Source organism: Embiotoca jacksoni, unplaced genomic scaffold (genome assembly GCF_022577435.1).
Source record: "Embiotoca jacksoni isolate LCO1_2020_lvr unplaced genomic scaffold, fEmbJac1.0.p SCAF_20, whole genome shotgun sequence".
Classification (NCBI taxonomy): domain Eukaryota; kingdom Metazoa; phylum Chordata; class Actinopteri; family Embiotocidae; genus Embiotoca; species Embiotoca jacksoni.
This window is the reverse complement of record NW_027185341.1, coordinates 6,512,501-6,536,137: the sequence shown is the minus strand read 5'-3', so window position 1 is coordinate 6,536,137 and position 23,637 is coordinate 6,512,501. Positions and strand designations below refer to the sequence as shown.

General features: G+C 42.9%; 1 protein-coding gene across 1 annotated transcript in view; it reads right to left on the bottom strand.

Annotated features, from left to right (window-relative positions):
• fam20cb (FAM20C golgi associated secretory pathway kinase b) overlaps window positions 1-23,637 on the bottom strand; it is a 53,380-nt gene that overhangs the window by 10,528 nt on the left and 19,215 nt on the right. The window lies entirely within an intron of this gene.

The window sequence follows — 23,637 nt, the reverse complement described above, 5'->3', positions numbered from 1 at the left end:
AGCAATAACCGAGACACCATAAACGAGTGTCCTTGCCTCACAAAAAAAGCCCCTCATCGGAGTTACTGTTGGTGTTTTGTGGGGCGGCGAGGAGAAGGCGACGATCCAAGGTCAAAGACTTCCTCCTGAAGCGTCCGCTCCTGTTCTCGGCCTGTACCTATTTCTGTCTGGCTCTGATCCTTCCAACCCCCTTAAAAATGCTTTCCACACGCATTTTTGCCTTAAAGCTCTTACTGGAGGGAAAAGAGGCTCTTAAAGGCTTAAATCCCACTGCTGATGGAACACGGGCCAGAATGGAGCAGGACAGACAGGATGGCCGGGGTAAAAAAAAAAAAAAAGGTGAAGTCAAAGGAAGTGGAAGGTGAAAAGACTCCTGGAGAAGGTGCTGGGTATAGAAAATATGCTAATATCTTTGGGAGAATACAAAGAGACCAGTCCATCATCAGTGTGCAGTCATTTTACAGAGGAGCTGCATATCCTAGTTATTTCTTCCTTTTGCACACAGTGCCTTCTCTTTGCTTTTTATTTTTTTTTATTTTTATTATTGACAACAGTAAATACTTTCCAGGGAGGCAGCTGAGTGTAATGACTTGGACTGCAGCCCCTGCCATTTCTACTTCAGCTGGTTGAGGGAGGATAAGAAGAATGGAAACTATCTTGGCAACTTCTCTTTCTCCCCTTCTCTGTTTATTCCCTCTGGATGCCTCTCTGTGTTTATTTCACTGAAAATCCTCTATCTCACCTCTGCTCCACTGCTCTCCCTCACGCGCAACTGTTTTCGCAGTTTTTTTTTTTTCTTGTGCAACCACGGCTTAATACTATATATCTGTCTGCATCTCTCTCTTTTTCTCTCCCTCTCCTTGTTCCATCTGTCACCCCGCTTCCTTCAGCTGGCTGGCTGATTGTACGTCCACAGCTGTGTGGCTGACATATGCACCAGTCATTAACTAACCCAACATGGAGCCCAGAAACACCCTCCAATCCACTGAAACATCCTCAATTTCCTCCTTCTCTTTATGGCTCCCGTTCTCTAATCTTCCTCCGTCCGATGCATTTGACAAGCAGCCTCGCGCAGATGGGTGGCCAAGTTCGACCGAAGTGGGCAGAGAAGTTCGAGGGTACATTTTGCATTAAAAGAGCCTAGAATATAGTTTGGAGCTTATCAAAAGATATTAAACCGTAATACTGCAATGATCAGTATCAAAATTTTGCATAAGCAGTGTGTGATTGAAGCTCAATCCTCCTTCTTTTTTTTTTACATTTCTAAATCTCAGTTACTCACTCTCTCTTCGTCTCTCTTTTGCTCGCGCCTCACACCCGAGCAAATCACAGAGGCTCTGCCAGTAAAGGCCGAGCGCTGTCTGTTGATTGTATCGCTCTCTTCTGGATAGCCTCGCTTCAGGGACACAGCTCTCGCTCTACATCAAGGAAAAATGATACTGACTTTGAAAGCGGGGAGCAGTGTCAATTTACACCAACGCTGCTCGGCCCCGCAACAGGACCATATCATTCACACCAGCACATGAAACGACTACAACCATTCTGTCATCGGGGACAGTTGTGCAAAGTCAGGAGCTGGAAATTATTTCCAGCTAAATGACAGGAAAGCAAGTCTTAGATGAATAAATCAGTGACGTCTTTTGGAGACTATAATGTAGGAAGTTTGGGATAAAAGTTTAGAAGCAAAGTGAGAAGGAGATGAACGATTCAAGCTGAAGAATTTCTCCATTTTCTGTTTGATAAATGTTGATCTGTTTTGTTTCTTCTGTAGTTGACCGTGGCTGGTTGGCGGCAATTTGGAAAGAAGGAAGTGGTTCAGATTGTTGGGAAATAAAGAGTTTTCTAGCCTGAGAACACTGAGAGGAGAAGATCGATATCACTCACGCATGCATGACAGTGGACAGTTAGCTTAGCTTGGCATCAAGAAGACAAGAAAACAGGCCTGCCTCCATCCAAAGGTGGCATATTCGCCTACCAACACTTGTAAAACTCACTAATAAACACTATATTTGATCTAAAATTGGAAAAGAAGAAGCTTTTTCAATTTAATTCATTTTAAATTCAAACACTAGTTTGTTCTTTGAATAAATTTACAGCACAAAAAACAAAACTGGTTCACTGGTTCAATTTGTCAGTCAAATTGGTGGCTAAAGCATTTGCTCAACATGCTTTGGATGTATTATCCAGGGTAGAAGAGGGATCCCTCATCAGTTCCTGACATTAAAAGATCACATCTGAATTCTAAGATTACAGTGTATTGCATTTTGTTCATATTTTAAAGCCCCTATGGGGCACTATAAATCAAGTTGATCTGACTCCATTAGACCCCAGATTTACCAGAAGAGCCCTTCTTTCAGTAAAGGTTGTAAAAGTTGTAGAAGCAGGAATGCTGCAACTTGTTTAGTTTTTTTTTTTAATTTTCAGGTCTTTTCTATTTATTTTTCCAGTAAGCAGAATGATATAAAATCAGGAAATTGTACAGACTCCACAACCCTGGCATTAAAAATAAATAGATAAATAAAATGAAATATAAGAACAATAAAAGAAAGATGGAAGATAAAATAAAATGTGGTTTTACATGGTACAGATGGGTGAGGAGGGGGTTTATGTGCTTTTTTAATTTTTTTTATTTTGCTGGGCTCCCACAAGTCTTTTTGTCATCCTGGTTGCCAGGCAACCAGTGGCGATGTCAGTCCTGTTATTTAGTGATGTCTTAATTAGGGAGCTTGAGCAGTGTCGGTAGGCAGATGTTGTTACTTTTAGACAGAGCTAGCCTGGCTGTTTATTCACATCTTTATGCTAAGCTAAGCTAACAAGCTGCTGGCTGTAGCTTCCATTTTAAGGGACAGATACAAGAATGTAGAAATCTTCTTATCAAACTCTCCGCAACAAAATGACGCAGTGACAGCTGCCATCAAATATTAAAACAATTTTTTTAGTTCTGATATTTGACATTTTGGAGATATTTTGAAACAACAAGGTGAAATAGCATAAATAAAACACCACTTGAGAAAAAGAAAGCAACTGTTTGAGATAAACTAGGCTAAATTAATAATAATCCAACCAAGTTCATAACCGAAAAATGACTACAGAAAAAATGTCTAACAGATGTAACTTGCCAGTGGGCCGATTTCATGACCGGCTGACCGTACAGGAGGCGTAGTCATGGAGATTTCTTGGAGGATAAGAATGAGCAAACATTCTCATGCAATGATTCATGGTCACTCAGCCTTTAAGAAACTCATAAGAATACTTCACACAGTCCTGAGACATTGCTCTCTCTATATAGGGGAAGATGTACACAATAAGCTGCTTTATTCATGAGCTTCAATATGCACCAAACGCACGTCCCACTGATACGTGCCAGGTGCGCATGCTTTGTGTCAAAGCTTTTCTATGAGTATGTGGACGGTAATATGAGCGAGCAGCGTGTGAACAGAGGCATGTGTTTGCATGAGACATATTTCTCTGCCTTCGGCCCGGCTGGAAAACGTGGCTGCACTGATGTTCTCCTCTCAGGAAGCAGGAAGGCTGGATAATTACCGTGATCCACAACCAATTCAAATGTCAATAAAGTTATTTAGAGCATGGCATTACCCCCCCACCCACCCCACCCACCCCCACCGACCGGGAGAGCACAAATAAAAAGAGAGGGAAAAGTGAGGGAAGGAGATATGCGAGGAAAAGGCACCGAGGTTAAACAGGCAGATTAACAGGGACAGCGTAGAGGACGACCTACAGCCAATGTCTCTGTGTTGTTTGACGAACAAACATGCAGCTGTTATGCATTATGTAACATTACATTCGAATCCTCCAACAGCGGCACCTGTGTTCTGGAAAATTCGAGCGTGTTCTGATCAAACAAACCATTAGGGGTATGTTGCTACGGGGAAGCTGCGCCGCCGACGTACGGCAGAGGGAACATACATAAATGCATGACCACAGAATAAAGTCTATAAATGTTTGAGTACACAGTATGCGCTGAGCTCAGAGAAAACAGGGAGGAGGGCCGAGATGTCGGTTGCTCAAGAGCTGCTCGTCCCCTTCACTTTAGACTGCCTGGCTGAGCTTAACCTCTAAAATATTCACAAATCCACAGCGGATTTATGCTGAATGAAAAGTAGATATCTTGCACCAAGCTGCCAGATGAAGCCTGTATTTCTTTCCATCCTCAGTAGGGGAAAAGAAACAGTGTGTATGTGAGGAGGACTTGGTTTACGCCCTGTTTCAACCACATCAGCTCCTTTATCGTCATCAGCAGGTGAGCTGAGCATGCCCAGTGTGACCCTGGCCCCGCTGTAAACACATAGTTTACACTGGGTGGCCAGACAGTTTCTTGGCTCCGCTCTCCGCTCCGAGGGGCCCCCGGCAGCCAACGGGGCAGCGGCGGTCTATCAGCAGACACACATCAGTGTGAAAACATCAAGATGAAAGAGAGCCCTGCATCTGGAAAACCTACCTGGGCGTACAACACCGAGCTGACCTCTCCAACACCAGCAGGAGAGAGAGGGGAAGGAAGGAAGAGGCATTTCCTTTTGCCCTGTTATTGACATTAAGCTGAAAATAAAGGGATGTGCTGCAAGCATCACTTGGCCCGTTCTGGTATCGGTCTCTTCAGTAGGAGTCTGAATGGTCACAACAGAGGTGACACGTTACAGCTTTACCTACATTTCCCAGAAAGCAACTTGATAGCAACTTTTCATAGATTTCCTCCGCTTGATAAACATCCATCGCTTTCAATCTCTACTCTATTAAATGGTTTGTAAAGCAGGCTTAGAGCCACGGAGGAAGTTATTGAATTATTTTCACAGGCTGAATCCAACACAGACTCATCAAAATATGTAACAGCTGCAAAGGTCCACAGTGAAAAGTGTTTTTGTGTCACAACAACAGCTCCAAGATTGTGAGGTGCCTACGTTTGAGGCTGCGTTGTCGAAGAAGGAAGTCATGTGATGGATAAAAAGTGACAGTGTCCCAACAGGGAGGAGGTTGGGGTAGTTGGACGGATCAAATACATGACGTTCAGCCAGTAGATCGGCGTTCAAGTCCGAGAGAAAGCAGAAATCGGTGGATTCGGTGGAAAAAGGCAGATTTATTTAAAGTATCATTTTTAACGTACGGAACGTAACTTAACTTACATACATAATGTTACTTAGTTCGGTAGTGTACTTATTTTACCCCAAACCTCTAACCATGTGTTTTTTGTGCCTAAATTCAGGGGACCTTTTGCATATGTCTGAGATGCCAGTGGGATCTGTTGGACATTCATGTGACATGGACCCAGGCCAACCAAAAAAAACCAGGCCAAGGCAAACATAAGCTTCTCACACATTTCATGTGTGAATTGTTGGAGTGCTCCTTCAACTCTTCCTGTTTACCGACTTCCCACCACTAACACGCAAAAACGTACGAAAGCTACAAATGTGGCTACTTGGTCTCCTTGTTAGAAGTTTTTCTATTTAACATATTACTGAACAAAATTCTAAATATGCAGAAGATGTTCCCTCAGCTCACCTCAAATCTGTGTTTCCCAGTTTTAGGACATCAGTGTGGCATCGCGGTGGTTTAAAGTCATTCATTATGGAGAAGAATTACAAAGTTGTGGAAGCAAAAATTATGCACAAACAATTTCTCTGTGAATTCCTTCCACACAACTCATTCCACATGCTTTATTTAATTTTCTTTTCGTGTTTTTCATGGTCCAACAGTCCTCGCTCGTGCTCTGGTTTTTCAGTTTCATCCATAGCTGAGCTGAATGACGGAAACAAAACATCATGAATATCTCATCTAAGGCGATGATCCCAGTGTCACCGTGTCACCGTGCGTTTGGATACAGCACGGAGACAATGTTTTATGTAGTTTCAAAATCAAACGACCGATCGATCACCATAAGCCTATAACTGTGGTCGTAGGCCAAAGCATAGAGGGGAAGCAGAGCGGAGGAGTAAAAAAGATATGCTGTAAAATATAAAAGGACAAGGGCATCTTCCAGCCCCAGCGGGTTCCCACCAAAGGGCTGACTCCACACACTTGTCACAGATCATCCGTCAAACCCACGGGCATAGCGAGCGCACGCACAAAACGAGCACATACACATCTGTTCACTCATACACAGACAGATACTGTACAAGCACACACATACAGTAAATGGGTTTTTCTAAACCTCAAGAGGGAGGTATTGAGCTGCAAGGTGGCAGGTAAGCTGTAAATGCCATCAGAGGGGAAGATAGTGAATCCTATTTATGGGTCACAACAAAAACAACCATAAGGAGATTGAAGATGAGAGGAGACGGTACATTGTTTTATCTCGAGCGTAACACGTGTGAAAGCTGACCTTTCCGGCAATGGCATTTGATAAATTTAGAAAAAAGCCTTTCAGCAGCATATGAGACAGGCGTACCTGCGTGTTCGCATCCAACCATACGTGTTACTGTTTACTGGCTTTTTGCTGCTCGAACCCTCCGCTGTGATTGCAGATCTGCAAGGAGGATGTGGTGCTCAAACAGGAAGCAGGTTGTTTTGTATAAGCGAGTGCTTTGGAGGTGGACATGGAGAGAACAGTTTGTGTTTGTGATGAACGGAAGGAAAGAAGGAGGGAAGTAAGCAAGGAGCTGGGGAAGGCAGGAGGGAAGCAAGGATGGAGGAAAGGAAGGAAACAAGAAAGCACGAACGAACGAACGAAAGTAAAACAGCGAAAACAATAACGAAAATGTCCAAAACACTTTTGTCAAACATTAAAACATAACGATTGACATCAGCTGAAAACAGGATCAACCTCCAAAAAAAGTCCAACTGTAGTGTGTTCAGGCGTAATGAGTCGGCCAGTAAAGATTTCACTCAAGGATTTTTAACTAGTCCACCGCAAACACCCAGGGGGTCTCTAAATGACCTTCACACCGTGATCCAGGTGTGTGTGTGTGTGTGTGTGTGTGTGTGTGTGTGTGTGTGTGTGTGGCTTCAGTTATGTGTGTCGCTGTTTCTAAGTGTGATGGCTGTCATAGCTCCCCAGGCACTGCCGTGCTCTTCATCCTCCTCCTCCTTTACTCCCTTACCCCTTCAGATCTCAGGCCTGACATACAGAGAGACAGCTGTGTCCTCCTAGCGAGGCTCGCTCTACCTCTCTCTCTCTCTGTCTGTCTTTGACACACACACACACACACACACACACACACACACACACACACACACACACACACACACACACACACACACATTTGATACATTAGAATAGAAATGCAAACGGAGCAGGACAGAGCCACAAATAGGCATATATATAGGTGCACAGAAAGAGACACACGCTCTCAAACTGGAAAATGATGAAAGTATAGAGGTAGCGGACTGACAACTCGGGTTACACAACACACACACACACACACACACACACACACACACACACACACACACACACACACACACACACACACACACACACACACACTCCTAACTCCTGTCCAGAAACAAGCTTTTCTCCGTGGAATGTATTCATGTTAAACGCGCCCTCCTTCTGAGACCAATTCATAAACGTAAACACGGCTCGCATGCATCGATGTGTACGAATAAAGATAATGTCAATATAATGAATTATGCAATAGAGATGATTTTAAAAGAAACTACATCCCAGCTTCAAGTTTTTGGCTCGGGTGTCCTCGGGGGCCAGCACCATGTAAATGCAGTCATCCTGAATAAATAACCAACGCCTTCACAACACAACAGACAGCTGCTTTTTTTTCTTCCTCTGAAGCCACTTCAAAGAGGCCTGTGCTCTAGCAAAGAATAGTCCTAAATGAAAATCACTGAGCAAAACACAGCTATTAGAGGTTTAGCGTGTGGCAAGACACCATGAAGAATGTTAGCTGTGGAAGGAGGAGGAGGAGGAGGAGGAAGGAGACACTAGAGGATTGATGTTCAACTTGATTGTTATTGAGAGGCTTTTTAGATGAAGACGAGAGACAAGGGACAGAGAGGTGAAATGCGTTAAGGACTTGCATTGCCATTATCTTTGCATTAATCCTTTAGGAAGAGGCATTTCCTAGCATGCCGACACAATTCTTCCTCCACCCTCCTCTTCCTCCCCTGCTGCCTGAGCTGTTGTCACGTCATCCTGTAAATATCTGATAAAGCGGCCGTAAAGATGAAGCCATCATCTCAACATAATCTGAGACAGATACACCACTGCCTCTGACAACAAGCTCCACGTCCTTATCTGTGCAGGAGGCACCAACAGTGCACGTCCTAATATAGCGCCACCTCTTATCTCAGCACCTCCATCGTCCTTCCATCTCTGTAAGTCTTTCTTTGTCAGAAAAAATAAATAAAAGCATCAGCCCCACTGCCTCTGTACGTCAGCTTCTCTCTCCATTGAGGAGTTACTGTCTGTGGTGTGACTGGACACAGTCTACACCTCCAGGAGTCATCCTCTCAGCGCTGGAAACATACAATTATTTCTTATTTTGTTTCAAATGCATCAAAGCCAGCAGGAAATCAGGAAGGGCCCCGAGTTAATTAAATGTCCTTTGATTAAAAAAAAAATGTAGCTTGGGAATGCAATTATGTACTGCAAAATACCTAATAGATGAATGGTTGGATGGATGGATGGACGGATGTACGGACGGACGAATGGTTGGTTGGATGCATTGATGGTTGGATGACAGACAGACAGACAGACAGACAGACAGACAGACAGACAGACAGACAGACAGACAGACAGATAGATAGATAGATAGATAGATAGATAGATAGATAGATAGATAGATAGATAGATAGATAGATAGATAGATAGATAGATAGATAGATAGATAGATAGATAGATAGATAGATAGATAGATAGATTTTCTGCTCAAATATTTCCGAGTTTCTCAGGAGGAACAGAAATCCCATTCTCCATGCACCAAATCAAGAAATAAAACATGAAGGCAATGAGAACACGTGCAAAAGATTTAAGCCGAATCTCGTAACAGAAATGTAAACGTGCATCATTGAATTCCCATATAAGCCATATAAGAGGACAACTGAACTGCTTTCTAATCTCCATTTCTAAAGCAGAGGTGGATTACACATGTGTGTGTCTCTGTAAGTAGGAAGGAGAGATGATGAATTTTCCCCGTGTGACATAAAAGACGATCCTTAATCTGCACCATTCATTCAGCGTTCAAACGCACCACATCAGTGAAGCGGCGCTGCCATCAGTTGGCTCACACAGAGCCGCATGAATGAGTAGCATGCCGGGCCGCGTATTGACCAAATAATCCCATTATGTTCCACAATCACATGGACTATGCATGTATTGCGAGTTGATTTGTGCCTTTGAAATGTAATATGATACAGTACTTCAGGGGGAAAATGAAATAGTACAGTAGTTGTGATTTGCTCAGTTTGAGTAAATCTGAGAATTTCACAGGGATTTTGTTTTCCAGGTCGGGGCACAGAGCACGACCCCCAACTTCTATCACATATCTTTTTCTATAGACCATGTATACGTGGTCTATGTGGTCTATATACGTGGACCATGGTGGCACGGTGGTGCAGTGGTTAGCATTGTCGCCTCACAGCAAAAAGGTTCCGGTCCTGGCCCTTTCTGTGCAGAGTTTGCATGTTCTCCCTGTGCTTGCGTGGGTTCTCTCCGGGTTCTCCGGCTTCCTCCCATCATCCAAAAACATGCACCTCAGGTCAGGTTACCTGGCGCTGCGCTAGTGGCAGCCTGTTGCAGCAGCTCCCCCCTGAGAGCCCCCCTGCTGTAGCGAAGAAATTTCCCCTCGGGGATTAATAGAGTGAAATAAAAAATTTTAAAAATAAAGTTAAAAATCACATTTTGAGGTACTTTACTCGAGTATTTCCATTTGATGCTACTTTATGTTTCCACTCCATTACATCTCAGAGGGAAATATTGTACTTACTGCTCCCTTACAAGTATTTGACAGTTTTCGTTACTTTTCAGATTAAGATTTGACACAATGGATAATATAGCAACTTTTAAAAATACAACACATTGCTTTCAAATCTTTTTGATTTCATGTGTGAGTTACTGGATACATTAATATCCCCCAAGGGGATGAATAAAGCATCTATCTAAAAAAATGTTTTTGTTTTTTCTTCTTTCTTCTCCCAGCAATCATCGGCGACCCCTCACATTTATCTGCTGACCTTGGATATGAAACTGGATATAAAGTAGTTCAAACTAGCTCCACCTGCAGCAACTACAACAGTAAAATGCTGCTGACACACTGATGATTCAGTATTAATAATCTAATGATGTCATAGATATTAATATATCAGTCAGAGGGAGCAAATCAGGAATTTTACTTGAATATTTTAACCACATTTTGCTGCTAATACTCGTTTACTTTTACTTGAGTAGGATTTTTGAATGCAGGAATTAATGATCTATTTTTACATTGCTGCAATGGTATTATTACTTCAGTATAAATTATGTAAATACTTCTTCTACTACTGACATTTCACTGCTAAAATATTTAGCTAAATAGCTCTTATCAAAGAAGTGTCCACCACACACAACAGACCGGCCGACACCGCCATCCAGAGAGCTCTGCAGCTCTGCTGGACTGTAATCAAATAGAAAAGAAACAGTGTTGAGTTAATATGTAATTTGTAACAATAACCACCAACCAAAATTTCCTAAGTGTTCCTAAATTAAATTATATGGCAGTTACAGCTGCATAATAACAATTACGGACATCTTATCTTGATGACTTTCCTGTGATGCAGATCTTTGGTTAAACACTGATTTGTTAAACTAAACCTCAATGCAGAAGTTAAAGTAGCTACAGTGTTATTAAGAAGCTCCAGTCTCCAGCCATCTTTGATCAGGGTTATTTATTTGCCGGTCAAGCTTGCCAGCTCGCAGTCTGTGGTTTTGGCTCTTCCCATTTAGGTTAAACTCCAGCAGTGAGATTTTATCAGCTGCCTCCTGCCTGTGTTATTAGATTAACTTAAAGTCTGATCAGTTGCTTACAACATTCATGCATGTAGCAGTGAATAATAGAGTATCAAACAGAAAAGCAGAACAGAATAAGCGATTCAAGATCGATAGTGAGATCAATTATCCACATCTGTAATTGCGGCATATATGACTTCATTGGAGGCGCTTGGAGTGCCAGTTTGTAAAAATAGCCTCCATTCAGAATAAAAATCTCCACTGGATGATTAGGGGACAGGCTTGGCTAAGACTGATTGCTGTGGCCTTTCCTGAGCTATTCTGGCTCTGCTGAGTGTGTGCCTTCCACTCAACATTGATCTATCGACCCACAGTCCAGTAAAACCTTGCTCAGACCAAAAGGTGAATCACACACGCACCCACACACACCCACCCACCCACGCACGCACGCACGCACGCACGCACGCACACACCACCGACGACGACGACGACGACGACAACACACACACACACACACACACACACACACACACACACACACACACACACACACACACACACACACACACACACAGACTAACAAGCATGTTGATTTTTGATGACAAGATTGATGTAGCCTCTCTAAATTCTCCTTGCGTCAACAATAGACAGCCACTCTTGTTCTCCAGTGTGTGTGTGTGTGTGTGTGTGTGTGTGCGTGCGTGCGTGCGTGCGTGTGTGTGTGTATGTGGTCGTGTGCCATTGAACAGCCTTTGTGGGCTTTTGTGACAGGGATGCAATCACCTCAGTGTAATTGGAATTGAGCAGTTCATCCATGTAACTGCGCGGCTCAGTAGGTAGGGTGAGGAAAACGATTGCGATTGTGCACTGTGATGAGATGCAGGTCGGTGCCGTGGGGTTAAAGGTTAGTTATATGGTGGAAGACATCACCATGTTCAGAGAGAGGTACTTACAATACTGGGGGAAAAAAGTGCTGCTCGCAACTGACAAAAGCATTTATGAATGACTGAAGAGGGTCTTTTATTCCTGAGAAGTGTAATCCTAACAGGAGAGGAATCGGTCTTTTGAGTTTCACGTATATCTGACTGTGTGTGTGAGAGACCGTCTCTGTTCAACACGCACATCCACTGAGGTTTCCTCTCCAGCAACAAATGGCCTCAGCCTCTGTGCTGCTACATACAAAGCTGCTCCTTTACAGTTCTGTCATGGCCGCTCTTTCTCTCGCTTTATGTCTGTATTTCACCTCCACTCTGCCACAGCCAGTCGAGCGTGCAGAGGAAAGCCTGCTTTTTACGGCTTTGTATTTACAGTGTGCACATGCGTCAGGAGGACCACCGTACCTCACACTCCGTCGGGCAGGTAACATTACTTCCTCATACGCTGCGGGTTTTCTAAGGCTGCATTGAACTAACCAGAAATGCAAATGAAGATTAAAATCTTCACCAGATCATTATGATGAGTCAGCTGTTTATTGTACAAACTGTCAAAGTTCAATTGCAGGTAGTTTGGCTGGGCACTTTACCACAATTAGGGCTGAGTAGTGTTCAAATCATTCTGATTCTGGTGCAGATACAGACATCTGGAACTTAATATTAGTTCCTGACTGATGCTTTATTTATTTATTTTTTTAAACCAATTTTATGAAATCCATTTTAAGAAAATTATAATCACTTCACACATTACAGTACAAATCTTTAGATTTCATGCAGTTTAGAGGGGCAGTGTATAACTCAGGTTGTTGTCTGTAACCCCAATTAACAGCTGTCCCTTAAATGCCTCGCATGCGAGCTATAGCGAGACGCGACAATTTACAGATTTTCCCAAAACGCCTCAGACTATCAGTACTTGATAGCTAGCCAGCTGTGCACAGAGAAGCCTCCAGTTACTTCAGCGCATGCAGCTCAGACAAGTATGGAGCCAGAAATTAGTTTGAAAAGCCAATCTAACGTAAGATTTACTCACCTAAACAGGCCAGCCAGTTCGAGTCTACATATAGTAAACACTGTTGCTCACTGATGTTGATGAGATTTACTTCTGCATAAACACAGCCAGTAAAACGTGTTAATGAAGCCTATCAAAACTTGGTACCGAATGACAAGGTATTAATTGATAATAGATGACATGGAAGCAATTTGATTGTGGCTTTTAAAGTGCTGAAGTTCAGTACCCAGCACTAATGACGTTAGACAATCAGCATCCTGCTGTTTGTCAAATATAATATCTCAGTTATTACGATAATTGTATTATATGTCTAACACTATAGAAAACGAAATATCTTGGCACCAGCTCGGGCTCCAGGAAACTGACGGATATATTACAGTAGGATGAATATACTGATAAAAACAAACGCAGCAGAGAAACTGTCAAACTCTCTGACAAAAACAGAGAAGCGCCTGAGATGAAACCCAAACCAATTGCCTTTTTCCCCCCCTGAACCACAATTACTGCTAATTATCAGCTTCTCAGCTCTCCTCAGCCTCTCCCCTTAGCACTCGAGGCACGTAGCACACATCCATCTGCTCGCATCTCGGGCCATTCTTCTCCCGCTTTATGTCCCTCTCCCCTCGCGCAAGCAGCCCTCATCTGCCTGTAACCAAAACAGCGCAGGAGGAAGCCGGGGTGTCGCCGGGCCTGATGGGACAGCGTGAGCGCTGGCGCTTTTCATTATTCATGCCCGCCCTCTTTCTCGTCGCACTTTTCCCTTCTTCCTCCCCTCAATCCCTTCATCCGCCCTTTTGCTCTCACAGCGTGCGATGGATTCATTAGAAGGCATTACGGAGAATGCCTGGCGTTACCGTGCTTCCATCCTGATGGACCCGGTGCAGGAAGGAGAGGGAGAGGGAAAAAGACGAGGGGATGAGTATTCGGAGCAGACACAGGAAGAAGAAAATGTGAGAGGTAACACAACAGCAACACTCATGAGAGGAGACAGGAAACCAGGCAGACAGGTAGAGTTTGTTCTTGAAGGTACATTTTTATAATCTGTGCTTGCAACAATAGACACTGCTCTCTTTTTTCCTCATGCTGTGTGTTTCCGTCTTAACATGAGTGTTGGCTTGTTCTCATGACGTCCCTCTTGGCGCTGAACCTGGTGTGCCTTCTCTCTCCCTCTGATATTCACCTCCTCCGATACACCTGTCTCTCTTTGTTTCTGCCTCCCACTGTTCGTGAAGTGAACAGACATGTGGCAACACGGGAGAGGCGATAGTCCAAAGACACACACCGTAAAACACATGTTGAAGAGCTGATACCCTTAAACCTCAGATTGAACATCACTGATGACCACGTCGGTGCATCTCCATGCTGGGGACTCTTCATCCCAGATTAAGACTCTCTGTTTGACACATCTTAATGGCACAAAGACACACTGCAGAAGGACACGGCCAATATTAATCTTCCTTTGAGAGAGGGGCCCTGTCTCTCACACACACACACACACACACACACACACACACACACACACACACACACACACACACACACACACGCATAAGCACATATTCCCTGAGGCAGCGGAGACAAGTCAGTGTGATTAAGTGTGTCAGAGTGTGCATGTGCTCGAATGTATGGATGTGCTTTTGCATTTGCATAGATGTCTCTACTAGTTTTGCTCATTTGCGAGCACATTTTACTGACACGCACACACAGAAGATGTTATATGGTGCCATTTGTGGCATCAGAAACAGAGCATGAAAGCCACAGAAAAGACACGGGCCTCTTTCTAAGCTCATCAAGCGCCTCTCGGAGCTGATAGACTGCAGCTTACAGTACCAGCAGTAGTAGCTGCTAGAGGCTACACTAGTGAGAACAAAGCCGAGGCTCTATGAAACATCACACAGGCCAGCGCCATCCAAACCCCCGAAGAACCTCTCCAGTGCGCCGCTCATTGTGCCGCGGACTTATCAGGCTGCTCCTGAATAGAACGCACTAATAGAATTATGAGGAGGGAATGAAAGGAGAGGAGAATGGCAGCCATGTTTCTGTTGAGAGCGGATTCATTTCCAGAGGAGGAAGCGGTCTCATGGACATATGTTGTAGCCATTGTGCAAGCTCCAGTCAATAAGGCCGGGGCTGACACTGAATGAACTCTCAGGCACGAAGTAAAAGCACCCGGAGGAGTCACATCCACATCTGTGATTGGGTAGCAGGCAATAGAAAACAGAGAGAGAGAGAGAGAGTGAGAGAGCGTAAGAGAGAGACGTGAACAGCAGGCGAGGCTATTTCCAGTGAGGTTTGATGCTGACTGAGCAGGTGGAAAAGTAGAATTTCAAGTCGTAGACACACACACACAGAGGCTACCTGCTGTCTCCCAAACACACACACATCTTCACGCTGAAAAGTGTACGGTGATGCGAGTAAAGAGTGTGTGCATCCCCACGAGGGAGGCTGAGGTCAGAGCAGTCTGCACTACCTAGAAACAGCGTGACATGGCCGACCAGCCTCACCCGAGAGTCAATCCGATCAACAGCGCGACACTATGTATTTTAATAGTTTATTATGCACTCGGGTCCAGTCTCATGTTATTAACTTAATAACAAAGTTCATGAAGTCCTTTCAAATGCATTTACTGAAGTTGCAGTGCTTAAAGAATGTGTTGTTCCTGATTGTGTTTTGATCCGAGACACACTTAACCAAATTCTATCATTAAAAAGTCAAATTAGGAAAATTTTATAGGTGCAAAAAAAAATCACCCATGCATTATCATCATCTGATTTTCATTGCCAAATTAGAATTCACAAATATCACCCTCCCAAAATGAATGCTGGCATGAAAATTAGACTCAAACTCAAAGAGAAATATATTCTCCTCACAGCAGGTTCAGGCATCTTTGCTCAGGCCATTAACAAAGTGCTCGCTTGCTGCTATGTGGAAGACAGCTTTAGGATTTCCTCTTGACTTTTCATTCATCAGTCGCAGAGAAAATTTCCTGCAAGCGTCAATAATTTAGGCAAATAAGGCAAATTACAGTGTTGCAATTAGAGGGGACAGTGTGCTCCTCTAAATTGCAGCCCTAATTTGTCACTGATAATATGGGTGTATTTTCACTGAAAAATTAAGTCTAGTTGAATTTTAAAATATGGGAAACCATTTAATTCAAATTTTGCCATTTCCTTCAAATTGAATCTGTCAACACTACAGTCTTTTATACATCAGTCGTTTTACTGTATATGTATCCCCATTATTGTACTGTATGTGCAGGCAGGGCCGATACAGGCTGCCGGGCTGCTCTTGCTCAAATTGACACACGAATGGCTCCATAAGCAGCAGCTCCAATTGTGAGCGGATGGATGACAACATTTCTGCACTTTGTGCACATGATAAGGTTTTATAAGAGACATCAATACCCTTGGGGACACGCATATGGCAAATTGGAAATTTAGTTATCCAAATATTTCAAGGAGCCCGAGCCTGTGTGAAGGCAGAGCTAATCTCATTGGCTGAGACCTCAGTGGGCAGAAACCAGAGACACATTTGTTGAGCTGATAAATTAAGTCAGCCACTGAAGCAAGGAAAGAACTCCAAACAGAAAAAAAAAAATACTTTTTAGTTCGTTCATGACATTGTATTTTTGTGATGCTGCAACTAACAATTATTTTCTTAATTATTTAGCCAACTATTTTGTTCTATAAAATATCAAAGAACATACAAATTACTCAATGCAAAAGCTTGTAATACACCTGCCATTCTACTAAAGGGCACTGTGTCAGTGTGGCTTGATAAGTAAGGTGTCTTAAGTTTAGACATCAAAAATCACATTAAGTTAAAAAAAAAAAAAAAAAAAAAAAACGTGGTTTGGGTTAGAATTACTAATTTACTCAGTCTCCTATCACATCTCACACAAATGCTTCTCTCCACCTCTGCTTTCTCCAGCTTTATAACATTACACCACGTCTTAGAGCGGGTTGGATGACGACCTGCCACACCCAATGCATCAACGTCGCTCTGCTACTCAACAAAAAGGTTAGTCTCAACATTTTAGCAAACAGCAGCACCCACCCAAGGCTAGAAGGCTGAAGGAGGACAGAGATGACAACGAAGATCCTTTAACCTCCCTAGTTTCTAATTACAAGCCTCTTCAGTCATTATTGAGAGACACGCACATGGGAGGTGAGCGCTAGATGTAGTGATTGAATATTGTACGTAAGCCTCCCCCAGAGTCATCATGTGTGTGTGTGTGTGTGTGTGTGTGTGTGTGTGTGTGTGTGTGTGTGTATGTGCTCCAAATGGCACCATAAGTATGGCCTGGCTACATGTAAATGCCATCAGATTGCCTCTGATTGGGGCTGAAGTCATCCCTCTCCCCGTCTTGTCTTTCATGTTGGCTACATTAGTGACAGGAGAGTAATCAAAGCTGCCATTAATGCCTGGCCATTTCCTCTGCCCTTGTCATGCAGGCCCACAGGGCACGACTATGCTTGCACTGGACTGGAGTACAGAGTGGGGGAAAAAAGGGCTAAAACCACCGAGCTAATGGATTTCCCTCATTTCCTGTGGCTTTGGACTTGAAAGACAGAAAAAAAATATATCAGATGCGAATGGTGGTGAGAGTAGTGCTTTGTTAACAGTGTGACTTTAGAGACAAAGGGGGGCTATCTTTTAATCACCATAAACTAAGAAATACTGCAGCAAGCAAGTCAATCTTTGAGACGAAATGATCTATGCTGTATGGCAGGAGAACAATGAAACCTTTTCTTGACAAGTTTCTGTCATAAATGTGCACTTAACATAACACAATATTGGAATACGGAGGGTGTGGGGGGGAATAATTTGTTTTGCTTTTATACATTTAATATAGTAAAAGAAAAACAAAACTACAATCAAAAACCTTAAAAATTATTTTATTTCTCTTAGTTACTATTTACACATAGCATCCAAACTTTGAAGCTGCAGTGAGTCCGATTAGCGTAGCATGAATATGGAAACAGAGAAAGAGCTCAACTGCCTCTGTCTGAATGTAAAAAAAAAAATCTCTTTAAATAGTAGTGTCACTGCATGACTCAAAACCACAACTTATTGTGATTACATTTACGTTTACTCTTTTTTTTTTTTTTTACCTTCGCATAAACCATGCTAATCGCTTTTCAGACTATTCATCCTGTTCTTTCTCTCTCTCTCTGTCTGTCTTTCTCTCTCTCTCTCTCTTTCAATTTCAGAATCACACAGAACACTACAAACAACTAAAGAGCTTTATTTTAGTCTTGCGCCTGCTGTGCACAATTTCATTTAACTGTGCCTCAACTTGTGAGTTACTTTAATCAATTCTAGCCTAAAATTACCCACCATCCACCACTGTGCCAGTCCCTATTAAAGCTATGTCTTTGTCCCGGTGCTCTGAACATGGGCTGCAAACTATGTGAGTGATTAGTAATGCAACCCCCTCCAAATTCTTTCATGTCTGGATTAAAATTTATTGCTGAAACAATTAGTCTAATTATACTGTTTGCCGCCTGGCTACGAAGGCGGTGACATGCCACTGGAACAAGATCCAACCTGTGTGCTTCTTTGCATCTCTGCGTTATTACTGATATGTTATTGCAAAATCAGAAACGCAGGGATGGTACTTGGCTACATGCAACATGGTAGGTGACTGGCATGTCTGATTTATGATCTCTACGGATCACCGTTCACACCTCATAGCTAAAGTAATACACACTTGACAAGAGCAGAAGAGAGGAGCGTTTAAGCAAGCACTCTTCTGTTGTTTCTGGGAAGGAAAAAAAAAAAACAGCGAGGGGCAGCGAAGGATTGAGAATCTCAGAGCTACGAGCGCTCTACAAATGAGAGACAGAGAGAAAGCCAGGAAAGTAGGTTAGCAGAGACACACAGTAAAAGAAGTAATATAAATTAGGGGGTAAGAAAAAGCATAAACCAGCAGAACACAAATCATTTGGAAACACTTTTGTAAAAAGCAGCGAATGAGAGACAGGGAGGACAGGGATGGAGGTCTGAGTGACTACAGCCAGGGCCTGCGGTGTCCTGAAATCCCAGGGCTGTGTCTGGTAAATTGGTGGGTGGGGTAAATGGTGGCTGTTGATAAGCAGATAGAAAACAGGGCTCAGCGCCTATAAATACATAATAAATACACATAGGAAAACCCTGGAGCCGTGGGACTGGCATGGCAAGGGTGCAGAGGCAGGGAAGGAAGGCTCCATACTGAGCTGTGGAGCGCTCGTGCAAAAATATTAAGCAAAAAAGAGAGATGAAACAGGTGGAGATAAGAGGGCAGAGAAACAGTAAGTGTACAAATCAGAGGAAACAAAGAAGTCATCCAGGCGCTTTAACGCGTAAATATACAAGCAACAGCCTCAATCATATCTGACTGACACAATGAGTCAGTTGTTCTATTACGTAAGACCATTTTACTCCTTCAACCTCAGAGGAGCCAACCTCTTTTTTTTTTTTTTTTATTGTACCACCATTATAACCTCACGAAAACAAGCAGAAACCGCTTGAATGGAGGCTGCTGGAAAGTATAATACAAAACTAACGTCGTTAAAAATGTATAAGGAGTGTCTGCGAAGCTTTACGAGCAAAGACAAACTGGCTTTGCGAGAGGAGTAACAATAAACAACCGATTCAGATTTTCCAGAGATGGGCCAGAGTAAAGTAGAGGCAAGAAACACAGAGGAGAGGAGCAGAGGGATGGCATACAGTACAGGGAGGCTTTTTCTCCCAGCTGAATCACTCATATGATATCAGGAGTAAATGAGGGGACGTCAGTGTCGTTGGAGGGAGGAAGAGCATGGCTCTCCTCTCGCTTTCAATTCTTCCAAGACTAGAGATTGAGGGGTGTGGCTGGAAGAAAAAGGAAGTGATGGTTAAAAGAAGTGACGGGGATGGAAAAGCGACAGAGAAAAGTAAGGAAATAGCCTGGGGAGGGTTACAAAAGCAGCATTACATTACATTTCATTTAGCTGATGCTTTTCTCCAAAGCGACTTACAGTAAGTACATTTCAACCATGAGGGTACAAATTCAGAACAACAACAATCAAGAAAGTACAATTTTCTTCAAGATAGCCAAACTTCAAACTGCTATAAGTAAGTGCCATTTTAAGTGCTACTATTCAAGGTAAAGTCTGAAGAGGTGTGTTTTTAGTTTGCGGTGGAAGATCTACAGACTTTCTGCTGTCCTGATGTCGTTGGGGAGCTCATTCCACCATTTAGGAGCCAGGACAGCAAACAGCCGTGATTTTGTAGAGTGTTTAGCTCGCAGTGAGGGAGCAACAAGCCGATTGGTAGATGCAGAGCGGAGTGAACGGGCTGGGATGTAAGGTTTGACCATGTCTTGGATGTAGACTGGACCAGATCTGTTCGCAGTACAGTACGCAAGTACCAATGTTTTGAAACGGAGAGAGAGAGGTGAATGAAGAAATAAAACCGTAAAAAGCAAGAGGAAGAATGAGGATGAGACACAAAGTAAAATAGCCTAAAAGGTGGTGATTAAATGAGCTAGTGGGAGACATGAGATCAAACTGACAGATTTATCAAAGATATTTAAGGTTCAAGAATTAAAAGCAATACCTACATGTGTACCATATGCGGAAGTAGTTTTCAATTGCTGTATTTATTCCTCCTGTCCACACTGTCCCTGAAGAAATCCCTTTCCAACATACTGTAAGAGATGGTGGGCAAAATCAATAACCCTCATCCTGTTTAAAAAATCAATTAAAGTCAACACCATCTCCTAAAGCCAGGTGGCAACACACACAATCATTTGTGAACTGCCGTTTTGAAGCCTTGAGTCTGACATTTTGGCCTTCGCCATGTTGTTTATGTTAAAGCCAGAAAAAACATATTTGGATAAGAAGGGGAGGAGCAAGCATTGGATTTGACTGAGAACTCCAGGACGCTAAGCACACACACCTATACTGAAAACCTGACTGCACTCCATCTCTTACATTGGAATCGCATCAATAAGGAATCTCTTCATGCCCAATATGGACCAACTAAAAAGTGTTTCATGAAGAGAACCTATTATTTAAACAAAAAGTGGAGTGAAGGGTGTTTGAGGAACTCAAATTCAAAAATCCATAAATGTTCATCAGTTTTACAAACAGAAAAAAATCAACGGCAAGCATTTCAATGTATCCTCTACATTAGCAAAGAGACCGTAAAGAAGCAGAAAAGTGCCGCAGCCAGCTGGCCATAGAGACACAAACTGACGCCGAGTTCTTGTGTGCTTTCACGCATTTTCCAACAAGAGAACCAAGCCGTAAATCTTCAAGTAACATGCCAATTTCTCTTCTGCCTTGAGAAAAACTGGCTTGAAATGCAGCTTGCAACAGTAACTAATGACTTACACACCATGACAGAGGCATGCACATTTAATTCAGGGGATGAAAAATACATAGGAAAAAAAGGGGGATCTGTGCAAATTTGCATATTCAATATGCTGTCTTTTCTTAAGTCCGTTGCACTTAAATGCAGCTTTTCCATTTCTGCACTGCTGAATAAAGGAGTGAATATTGGCTGAGAGCTCAAACAAACTGCTTTTAATGTTTTCCTTACACGGAGTGACAGATGTGAAAGCCCCCTCTTTAGGACTGACTAATAAATTCTGAGTTGTACTCCTCTGTTTGGAAGAGGCGGTGTTTTGGGTAGTGCATGGTGCATGTTTAAGTGGTCTGCCTGCTTGAGTTGTTCATGGACAGTGAATTAGGGGAAGACATGTAGAATTAAAGGTGAAAGCTTTGCCCTGCATTAGACTCTAGGCTATGATTTTACCGGATCATTACTTTGAATGATGAGTCGGCCACGCCCCCTCTGAAGTTTGCTCATGCTTGGACAAGAACTGAGACTCCAAAGCTCATATTTGAATAAGCGCTGGGCAAACACCACAAATGCACCCCCACCCCTCCCTCCTCTCCCCGCCCTGCACCAAGTTAACTGAACACACTGCACAGCATCACAGTTGGTAGGGAAGCGCGCTCTCTCGCAGCACACTAATCCGTGCCATTTTGCCAAGCTGCTTTCTCCTCGCAGGGCCGAACAATGTTGAAGTCACTTTTCCTCTCTCTCTCTCTCTCTCTTTTTTTTTCTGCAAACAACAACAAATCATAATCCTTTGGTGAGCCCAACCATATGGTCTTTTCTTTATCCTTTCTTTATCCACACCCCACTGACATTAATAATCTGTAGGGCTGGAGAGACAGCGTATAGGGCCAAAACATTCCCAACATTTAAATAATCTTTCTGTCGTTCATGTACTTCTTTTGGCTGACACTGATGGGTTGATATGTCCGTACTTTATTGCTCATTATGGCGCTGCAGGATTCTACATGATCAGATTAGCAACATTTAACTGTATCTACATTTAAATGACAACATGACAACAATGTGACAGACGCTGCTGGTGAATCTATACAGCTTTAAATAGCTTTGCAGCAATTTCAGCTCCCTGTTTTGCAACTTTACTGTTGCAGGCGGTTGTTTTCGGTGAAAAGCTCTGAAAACACACAGTACACTCTCTGCTTAGTACAGACACAGTGGAGCATTTGGCAGCTTAAGACCCATCTAGCTGTTTCCTCCTGGAACCACGTGCTGAAAGGAGAGTCAGTATTGGAATTTTTATAGGGTGACCGAAAACGTGACTGTGAATGAATGCTACTGCTAGATGTTAGCTGTACATTTTGTTTATTATTATACAGTTTAGTATTTGCAGCTTGTTGTTTTGCCTCCCACTGCTCATGTATCAACCTCAGGCTGAAAAGTCCAATTAATTCATTAAAAAAAAAAAAAAAAAAAAAAAATCGAATAGTTTACGCGACTGTCATCTTGCTGTTAAAATACAGTTCCCCTTTTTTTTCTTTTACTTACCACCGCCAGAAGGTGGCGGTAATGTACCTAAAAGCTGTTTGCCAACTGCCATTAAGCATAAAACGAAGGAGAGGAAGAGCATATCATTACCAGGCTCCGGTAAAACGTGTGTAACGATTTCAGATTAGATGCTACGGTACAAATGGCTAAACCATGCAAAGACGCAAAAAGTTCTGTGTGGAACTGGTAAATAAGATGCAATCCAAACTCTGCCAGGTACAGCTAGCATAACAAGTCTACCACAGCTATGCACAGTCATTTGAGAGCGAAGCATTAAGCAGACAGTCGATCCACAGATCAACAGCCAGTGACTCGCTTTGACAACAGACAAGGTAAGTTAGATGTTGGATGTGCAGCGCAAACAACGGCGCTCATCTCAAAGAGGAAGCTGAAGACATGCTTCTCATCTGCTTTGTTCGAGGCGAGGTTTTTGGAGGTGGATGGCATTTGTTGAGACTTAACATCATAAGTGAGTCTCTGTATTTTTCTGTGTTTGTGCGTGCAGCAGCTCGGGGGTCGTGGAATGACAGTCAAAGAGTTCCCAGCGGACATCGAACAGTATTTTTTGCTAAAAAAAATGACCATCCCTAATTACTGAGTTAATTTGTCTACTCCAGAGTACAACCCCATATTACTGCGTTTGCTGTCATTGACCTGTGTCATTACATAATGGTAGCTGATGTTTTTGTTTTAGCAGGGAGCACCAACAGACACCGAAACTGTAATACGACTTCAGCGGCGTACAAAACTAAAGTGTGACAGTAAAAAACATGCAATCCAGTCTGGGAACATTATGGTGCCATTTAAGCAGCACGTCCCAAGTGAAACAAATTACATGCTGTCATTACTTGTAAATTATATTCATTTCGGAGACAACCAGTGCTGTCTGAGTGCAGAGACCGACTGGTACAATAAAGTACATCCCACCC